At 46.1% G+C, this 10,465-nt stretch overlaps 1 long non-coding RNA gene across 1 annotated transcript; it reads right to left on the minus strand.

The window, feature by feature from the left end:
* Positions 1 to 2,496: 2,496 nt before the first annotated feature.
* On the minus strand, positions 2,497 to 4,331 carry LOC125548539. The gene is made up of 2 exons (XR_007301113.1): positions 2,918 to 4,331; positions 2,497 to 2,736 (listed from the first exon to the last, which is right to left on the minus strand). It is a non-coding gene; the product is annotated as an uncharacterized LOC125548539 (long non-coding RNA).
* Between the last annotated feature and the right edge of the window lie 6,134 nt (positions 4,332 to 10,465).

Consider the following 10,465-nt stretch of genomic DNA (forward strand, 5'->3'; position numbering starts at 1 on the left):
CGAGTTATGGCAATACTCCCGAACTCCCACCCCAGTACTAGGTGGCATCGAGGTTATCTCACCGACAACTGCATAAAAGAGATTTTCTATGTCGGCGAACTCAGGTATTCCAGAACTGCAACGATAAAATTGTGACGACAACACCTCAAAGCTCAACTCCCCGGGACACTGCCACAACCACTTAATGTCAGGAGGCACCAAGAACAATGTTCTCGTCACAAGAATATCAGAACGATCCCAAGATACCCGCGTGATCCTAAAAAAATTTAGTGAAATTTTAGGAGAGGAAAGTCAAAACATCTACATCAGGAGGCCTCACCAGAGCGACGAAGGGACTAAGAGTAAAAACAATACTACTCACCGATATATATAATCCTAAGACTCAAAACATTTTTGTTCTAGACTCAACAACGTCAGCGATTCGATCAAGCAGGGGGCTCCTAAGTCGGGGATGGCTCTGATTACCAACTTGTAATGCCCATGATGCAGCTATATCTCCCATGTCTCGATGCACGACTTAGAGCCATAACCGCATGGTGGTTTTGTCACAAGAGGGGTAAACTTCACACAATCCCATGTACTAAATAAGAAAGGGATAAAGAGTTGGCTTACAATCGCCACTTCACACAAATAACAAGTTAAACATACATCATCCAGAGTACAATCAAGGTCCTACTACGGAACCAAAATAAAATAAGACAACCCCAAATGCTAGATCCCCGATCGTCCCAACTGGGCTCCACTACTGATCACTAGGAAATGACATGTAGTAACGACCAAGGTCCTCGTCGAACCTCCCACTTGAGTTCGGTAGCATTACCTGCACTGGTGGCATCGGCACCTGCAACTGTTTTGGTAGTATCTATGAGTCACGAGGACTCAGCAATCTCAAAACCCGCGAGATCAAGACTATTTAACCTTATGGGTAGGATGAGGTGGTGAGGTGGAGCTGCAGCAAGCGCTAAGAAAATATGGTGGCTAACATACACAAATAAGAATAAGATGAGAAGCTACGCAATGGTCATGAAGCTAGAGGTGATCAGGAAGTGATCCTGAAACTACTTATGTTCAAACATAACCCAAAACCTTGTTCACTTCCTGGACTCCGCCGAAAAGAGACCATCACGGCTACACATGTGGTTGATTCATTTTAATTAAGTCAAGTGTCAAGTTCTCTACAACCGGATATTAACAAATTCCCATCTACCACATAACCGTGGGCACGGCTCTCAAAAGTTTATACCCTGCAGGGGTGTCCCAACTTAGCCCATCACAAGCTCTCACGATCAACGAAGGATATTCCTTCTCCCGGAACAACCCGATCAGACTCGGCATCCCGGTTACAAGACATTTCGACAATGGTAAAACAAGACCAGCAAAACCTCCCAAATGTGCCGACAAATCCCGATAGGAGCTGCACATATCTCGTTCGCAGGGCACACCGGATGAGACATCCTATGAGTAAAACCAGCCCTCAAGTTTCCTCGAGGTGGCCCCGCAGTCTACTTAGTTCAGACCAACACTTAGAGAAGCACTGGCCCGGGGGGTTAAAATAAAGATGACCCTCGGGTTAATTACTCCCAAGGGAAAAGTTATAGGTTGTTAGGAAAATATAAAACCAAGGTTGGGCCTTGCTGGAGGAGTTTTATTCAAAGCAAATTGTAAAGGGGGTCCCATAACCCCAACCGCGTTAGGAACGCAAAATCAAGGAACATAACACTAGTATGACAGAAACTAGGGCGGGAAGAGTGGAATAAAACACCAGGCATAAGGCCTAGCCTTCCACCCTTTACCAAGTATATAGATGCACTAAATTAAACAATAGATAATATGATATCCCAAACATATCCATGTTCCAACATGGAACAACCTACAAGGCCCTGCAACTAGCAACACTATAAGAGGGGCTAAGCAAAAGCGGTAACATAGCCAAACAACAGTTTGCTAGGAAGGTGTGTTAGAGGCTTGACATGGCAATATGGGAGGCATGATAAATAAGTGGTAGGTAGCGCGACATAACGATAGAGCGAACTACTAGCAAGCAAAGATAGAAGTGATATCAAGGGTAATGGTCATCTTGTCTGAAATCCCGCAAGGAAGAAGAACGAGTCCATGAAGAAGACAAACAGACATAGTCGAACGGATCCTCACAAACGTGACATTACCGGAACTAACAAGAAGAAGCAACACCGGAAAGAAGCAAACAACATGGTAAACACCCAAGCATAAACATGGCATGATGCACAATCAAGTATGATGCATGTCCGGTTTAAGAGGCATGGCATGGCAAAGTGCAACAAACAATATTACAAATTAAGTGGAGCTCAATATGCAACGAGTTGCGTATTGACGAAACACCACATTCAATTATTTAGTTCACTCCCATTTAGCTACTCAACAATATTAAATGTTGTTAAACATGGCAAGAGGTGAAAACATATATAAACTAACTATTTAGGCAAGTTTAAATGAGGCCGGAAACAACAAACAACAATTCTGGAAAATCCCCATGTCATATATAGCAAATTTGAAGCAAACAACTATTTAAACATTTTAGATGTCGTTATCATGATGCAGATGACATTTGCAAGTTTTTATGCTATTGTTTATTATGAAAATGTTGACATAAGAGATACGAAGCACTTTGTCACCATGGTGGAAAGAAAGGGTGCCACGGCAACGAATCCGAAAATGATGTCACGGCAACATATCGGTTCCGGTAGCTCATGGGGATACCTGCGCAAAAGGAAAAGTGGCGTGAGCGTGGCATGCAAGATGGTGGGGTGATCCCGATAACCGGGTTCCCACGTGTCGACGACAAGGCAAATGAGGGCACTTCGGACACGGTGCAAACAAAAGGGTGCATGTTGTACATCGCAAGCATTCATCCACAGGGTCATCGGCTCGGCGGTTATACCTTCGAAGTGTGCGGTTCGCGACGGTTCGGGTTCGTCGAGGGAAGTAAAGGAAGTAGACGTTCTCGGGACGGTCGTAGTGGAAGTAGTCATTCATGTTCGGGAAGCGGTAGAGGTACGGGTGTTCGACAACAGTCATCGTACGCGCTCCAAGGTCCTCGGTAGAGGTTCTCGCGATCTCGGTGATGGTAGTGGTACACGTTTTCGTAGATGTTCGATTCATCGGTAGCGGTACTTGGTGAATCCCGAAATGGTCTTGGCGTCTTCGCGCGTAGGGGTACTTGGCGTTTCCGTGTAGCCGAACTTGAGGGGCATCGACATCGTGGTACTTGGCGTCCATGGGTACTTGACAAAGATGAAACGGAAGGCAACGACGGTCATGCCGAAGAGGCCCCGGTCTTGCAAGACTTGGCATGAACTCAAAAGAAGCAGCACAAAGGCCTCGGCTCGAAGGTGGGGGTCCGAGCTTGGGAACTACAGCAAGGCGGCACGAGGAGGGCCATGGTAGGCACGGGTCTGCCATACCTGCGGCTGCGGCTGATGACGACGACAGAGGAGGCCTTGGGGTCGGCCCTGGCATCAACTTGACCAGGGAGAAGGCGGAGGTTGGCGCCTGTGGTCATCGGACATCGCGGATGACGCCAGAACGAGGCATGAGGAGGTGCAACGGGGAAGGAGCACGGAGCTTGAGGCGGCGGGAACGGGCGCGCAGGGTCCCACCGGCGGCGTGGCCTTGAGACGACGACGCCATGGGGATTGGTTCCCTGGGCGGCTCCAGTGACGCTGGAAGAAGGCAGCAGCGGCAGGCAACGCAGGGGGTCAGGGACAGGGCTCCGGCAAGCGGAGGCGCAGGGGACTTGACGCGGCGGCGGCTTGGCGCTGAGGAAGGAGGAGGCGACGCAGGTTGGTAGAGGAGGGTGGCTCGCGTCCTCGGGGTCCCCTGCTTGTGAGCACAGGGGTGCGCGGGGCCCAGGAGGATGTCCAGGGTGCATGAGGGAGGAGGCGAATGGGCATGGGGAAGGCAGGGGCACGAGGGGTGAGGGGATCGGGCGTAGAGGGCATCGGGCACGGGCGCTCCTCTCCTGGCGGCGCTGGAGGGAGGATGAGAGGGAGAGGGTGAGATCGGGGAGGGAGATGGGGCGCTGGGTGCGAGCTAGGGTTAGGATTGTGTGCAGGCTGGCCTAGGTGCAGATGGGCCGAAATAGATGGGCTGGCTCTCTTCTCTCTCCCTCTAATTTTCTTTAACAGAAAAGCAATTAGAGAAAAGAAAAAGAAAGAGAGGGTTAGGCTAATAATTTGAGCAAGTGGATAATTTTTTCGGACTCACAAAATGTGCTTGCTTCGAGAAAAATAGGAATGGTCAAGATTGCAAAGTTTAAATTCAAACTCATTTGAATTTAAGCAAATGGTGTGAACTAGGACTAGGTTTTTTGAAGTGCCCAGAAATGTTGAAAAATTAGGAAGAGTCTCGATAAAACGATAAAAGAATAAGAGGACAAGTCAGAGACCAAGAATTAAGATAGGGAAGGCATGAAATTAAAATGTAGTGTTTTATGGTGCATTCCAAATAATGGAATATTTATTTTACCTCCCTATACATATTGGGACATATGTTATAAAGAGAATTTCACCATGTGAATTTTCCTCGATTTAAATGGATCAAAGATCCAAACGATTTATTTAAGTGAGTTTTAGTTAGTTTGAGAAAAAAAATGATGGCATGATGACATGATGCAATGCACATGATGCAAAGATGAATGCAACGAACCAACCAAATCACACAACGAATCTCGGAAACCATGGAAGGCATCTGGAGCATCGGTCTTGGGGCGTTACAACTCTCCTCCACTTACAAGAGATCTCGTCCCGTGATCTAGGGATGGCACCAGAGAGAAATGAAAGAGGAAGAGGCAAAACAAAGTTGCTGGTTGACAAAAGAGGAAAAGTAGGAATGGTCAAGATTGCAAAGTTTAAATTCAAACTCATTTGAATTTAATCAAATGGTGTGAACTAGTACTAGGGTTTTGAAGTGCCCGGAAATGTTGAAAAACTAGGAAGAGTCTTGATAAAACGATAAAACAATAAGAGGACAAGTCGGAGACCAAGAATTAAGATAGGGAAGGCATGAAATTAAAATGTAGTGTTTATGGTGCATTCCAAATAATGGAATATTTATTTTACCTCCCTATACACATTGGGAGATATGTTATAAAGAGAATTTCACCATGTGAATTTCCCTCGATTTAAATGGATCGAAAATCCACACGATTTATTTAAGTGAGTTTCAGTTAGTTTCAGAAAAAAAAAATGATGGCATGATGACATGATGCAAAGATGAATGCAACGAACCAACCAAATCACATGACGAATCTCGGAAACCATGGAAGGCATCTGGAGCGTCGGTCTTGGGGCGTCACAGCAGATGACTCCGGTGCCTTATCCTCATGACGTCGTTCGAAGCGTTCTGATCCAACGAGAGCTGGAAGGAATCAGCCTGGATCTGTTGTGCCTGAGCATCGAGAACAGCTCGTTCCGCCGTCATCCTCGCGTCCTCAGCCGCCAGATCCTCCTTGGCTTGAGTTATCTGATCCCGTAGTTTTGCAATTTCCGTGTTATGCTGATCCTGATCTGCCGGGTTGACTTCTGCTCTTACCAATGTTGTCAAGGTGTCCCGTAAGTCGGACAAGACCTGAGCCGGCGGGCATGCGGGGCCTCCTGCCCCGGCCACCGTCACCATTGCTGACCCGGAAATCATTGCTGCTGGCATTCAAGAATTCTGCATTGGTTGTGTACCAGCCATGAAAATCGCGGCCTGGTTCGGCAGCTCACAGGGGTCCAGAATACTGTCACCATCGGAACCGCCCCCAAGCATGTCATCCTGCAGTTGATACAACGAAGTAGTCTCACCCGTGGACGATTCACCATCAGAGCAAATCTCTGTCTCACCGCCAGACATAGATCCTTCCTCGAAATTCGCCCCATGGATGAACCGAATGAAGGCGCGCTTCACGGCGGGTTGAACCCGGGCGGGTCATGCTCGCTGAGCCGTCTCGACGATGTCGATGCAAATGTCCGGCTCAGGGCCCGGTTCGCCGATCTTGCCGATGAAGATGTGGATTCCGCCAAAGGGGACCCGGTACCCCTACTCGATTGATCCGGCCTCGGGGCCCCAGCCCGCGTCGTCGATGTAGAGCTTGCCGCGATGACTCTTGGTCATCCGGCCCACAGCGTATCCTTTGATCCCTTCGAAGCTGCCCTGTAAGAACTCGAAACCACCATGCACGGGCCCCATGGTGGGTTTCAACTATCGTGGAATTGTCACGGCAGATGTCCTAGTTTGAGGACTTAGTCATGGAGCCATCGCACTAGGTTAGCTTAAAGGGGTTAAATGGGACAAAGGACACAGGAATTTATACTGGTTCGACCCCTTGCGGTGAAGGTAAATGCCTACTCCAGTTGAGGTGGTATTGCTTAAGTCTCGATTACCAGGGAGCGAATACGCTTGACCTAGCTTTCGATCTCTTCTTTCTTGCCTAAGTTGCCGTGGGGTCATCCCTTTATATACACAGGTTGACGCCCAACGGTTTACAGAGTCTCGATCGGCTCATAAACAACGTGTCTGGCTCGATGACTAACTGCACATGCCGTATACTACAAGTTACATACATATGACGGTTTACAATTGTTTGGGCCTTAAGTCGCCTTTGGGCTCCGGGCTTTGTCATCTGCATAATAGACTACCGCATTAAGCGTCTTCATGGGCCTTGTCTTGATAAACCACCAGGGACTTAACCCGGGCCCTCCTGGATGGGTTAACCCAATAGTCATATCCCCAACAAATAGGTAAATGATAAAAAATTGATGTGGAATGCTACCTAACATGTTCATTATGTAATCTCTCTTTTGTGGCATGAATATTAAGATCCGAATAGTCTATAGTTTGACATAAAAATAATAATAGTAAGGCATACCAATAAACAATTATGTCTTTCAAAATATGAACGCTAGAGAATGTTATCCCTACAAAATCATATAGTCTTGTCATGCTCCATCTTCTTAACACGGAGTATTTATCATGCACAACCCCGATGACAAGTTGAGCAATTGCTTCATACTTTTTAACGCGCTTCAGCTTTTTCAACTCTCACACAATATATGAGTGCAAGCCATGGATATAGCACTATGAGTGGAATACAGTATGTTGATGGAGATAATATGGAGAATACAAAAAAGGAGAAAGTCTCACATCAACGAGGCTAATCAACGGGATATGGACATGCCCATCAATTGATGTTAATGCAAGGAGTAGGGATTGCCATGCAACAGATGCACTAAGAGCTATAAGTGTATGAAAGCTCAAAAAATAAAACTATGTGGGTGTGCATCCAACTTGCTTGCTCATGAAGACCCCGGGAATTTGAGGAAGCTCATCATTGAAATATACAAGCCAAGTTCTATAATAAAAAATTCCCACTAGTTATATGCAAATGAAAGAATAGAAGAATCTCTATATGAAAAACATGGTGCTACTTTGAAGCACAAGTGTGGAAAGGATAGTAACATTGCCCCTTCTCTCTTTTTCTCTCATTCATTTTTTCCATTTTTTTATTTTTCCTTTTTTCTTATTTTTGTTGGGCTCTTTTTGGCCTTTTTATAGGCTCCTTTTGGTCTATTTTTTGTATTTCCTCACTTGGGACAATGCTCTAATAATGAATAGGATGATCATCACACTTCTATTTACTTACAACTCAAAAAAATTACAACTCGATACTAGAACAAAATATGAATCTATATGAAATCCTCCAGCGGTGTACCGGATGTGCAATGATCTAGCGTAACATGTATAAAAAAATAATGAACGGTGGCTGAGCCACAAATACTATGTTAGCTATATGATTATGCAAAGCAATATGACAATGATGATATTGTCATAATAAAACGGAACGGTGGAAGTTGCATGGCAATATATCTCGGAATGGCTATGGAAATTCCATAATAGGTAGGTATGGTGGCTGTTATGAGGAAGATATAAGGAGGCTTATGTGTGATAGAGTGTATCATATCACACGGTTTGGATGCACCGACGAAGTTTGCACCACATTTAAGGTGAGAAAGGGCAATGCACCGTACCGAAGAGGCTAGCAAATTGCGGAAAGGTGAGAGTGTGTGTAATCCATTAACTCACATTAGTCATAAAGAACTCACATACTTATTGCAAAAGTTTATTAGCCATCGAAGCAAAGTACTACTATGCATGCCCCTAGGGGGATAGATTGGTAGGAAAAGACCATCGCTCATCCCCGACTGCCACTCATAAGGAAGACAATCAATAATAAATCATGGTCCAACTCCTTAGCGTAACGAGAGACTATACGTGCATGCTTTGGGAATCACAAACCTTAAAACCAATATTTTTACTAAAGCACAATTACTCACTAGCACAACCCACGTATTACCACCTTTATATCTCAAAACTATTGCAAGGAATCAAACTTATCATATTTGGTGATCTACATGAAAGTTTTTATTATATCCCTCTTGAATACATATCATATTAGGACCAAATTCATAACTTGTACTAATTGCCATTACTATTATCAACTCTTAAAAAGATATAAGTGAACCATGAGAGTGCAATTATTTCTTTCAAATATAACGACCACTGTCGTGGAATTGTCACGGCAGATGTCCTTCGTGTCAGGACTTAGTCGTGAGGCCAACGCATCTAGCTGGTAGCTTGAGAGGGGTTGAGTGGGGCGAGAGACGCGATGTTTTTACCCAGGTTCAGCCCGTCACGGTGGAGGTAAAAGCCTACATCCTTCTTCTTTGATATTGATGATGATGAACATGATTACAAGGGTGCTCTATATCGACAGTTACAGACTTGTCTGTCTAACCCTAACTTGTCAAACTTGTGTCACCTGTCCCTCTTGGGGAGCCCTGCCCCCCTTATATAAGATGAAGGGGCGGGTTACATGACTAGTCCTAGTAGCATTAGGATTACTCTATTACAAGTGGAGTCCTATTCTTGATTCCTTTGTAAGGGAATATTCCTTATGCCTTTTTCTTAAGCCGGCCCACCATAACACGAGAGCCGGCCTTCCATGAACTGCCTTCTGGGCCTCCGGGTCTTGTCGCTCCTCTGACCCGCCTGCCGGGTCACCAATGAGTCACCTGGCTCGGCCGGGTCATCATTGAGTGGAGAGATCCGGACGGGTCACTTAATGAGTCACCAAGTCAGGGCGGGTTACTAGTGAGTTGCCAAGTCCGGCCGAGTTACACCACGGGGTATATCCCCGACATTAGCCCCTAGTTTAATTCTGATTTATCCATGTTAAACTAATCCTGCAAAATAAACACAAGAAACAAATTTGACAGGTTGTGCTCTGGGTTAAAAAATTCTTGTAAGCCGGCACCTGATCATCCTTAAGTCCTTGTCATTTCCTTCTTCTGGAAAAACCGGGTCAATAGGCCAGCCTCATACTCAATTTGCTGACATTGGTTTCTCACAGAAAAGTATTGTGAAGAATAATTCATTTTATTCAGCTCCCAATGCTTAACAAAAATATTGGTCTTGAAATACTCATCTGATCTTCAGCCGGCTTGAAGATGTATAACTTTCCGGGTTAACATTGCCAAAATTGCCGGTTTGTAAATATTGATGGCACCGGGTCATAATTGTTGCTAACATCAAGCTTGAAAATGTACCTCTTATATGCATATCACTGTTGGGTTTCGTAGTAATTTCAAAAAAATTCCTACGCACACGCAAGATCATGTGATGCATAACAACGAGGGGAGAGTGTTGTCTACGTACCCAACGCAGACCGACTGCGGAAGCGCTGACATGACGTAGAGGAAGTAGTCGTACGTCTTCACGATCCAACCGATCAAGCACCGAAACTACAACACCTCCGAGTTCGAGCACACGTTTAGCTCGATGACGATCCCTGGACTCCGATCCAGCAAAGTGTCGGGGAAGAGTTCCGTCAGCACGACGGCGTGGTGACGATCTTGATGATCTACAGCAGCAGGGCTTCGCCTAAACTCCGCTATAGTATTATCGAGGAATATGGTGGCAGGGGGCACCGCACACGGCTAAGGAATAGATCACGTGGATCAACTTGTGTCTAGAGGTGCCCCCTGCCCCCGTATATAAAGGATCCAAGGGGGAGGGCTGACCGGCCAAGGAGGAGGGCGTAGGAGAGTCCTACTCCCTCTAGGAGTAGGATTCCCCCTCCCCCAATCCTAGTTGGAATAGGATTCGCGGAGGGGGAAAAGAGGAGGAGGGGGCCGGCCACCTCTCCTAGTCCTAATAGGACTAGGGGAAGGGGGAGGCGCGCAGCCCATCTAGGGCAGCCCCTTCTCTTTTCCACTAAGGCCCACTATGGCCCATATAGCTCCCGGGGGGTTCCGGTAACCTCCCGGTACTCCGGTAAAATCCCGATTTCATCCGGAACACTTCCGATATCCAAACATAGGCTTCCAATACATCAATATTTACGTCTCGACCATTTTGAGACTCCTCGTCACGTCTGTGATCACATCCA

The sequence above is a fragment of the Triticum urartu genome, chromosome 3 (assembly GCF_003073215.2).
Source record: "Triticum urartu cultivar G1812 chromosome 3, Tu2.1, whole genome shotgun sequence".
NCBI classification, from domain to species: domain Eukaryota; kingdom Viridiplantae; phylum Streptophyta; class Magnoliopsida; order Poales; family Poaceae; genus Triticum; species Triticum urartu.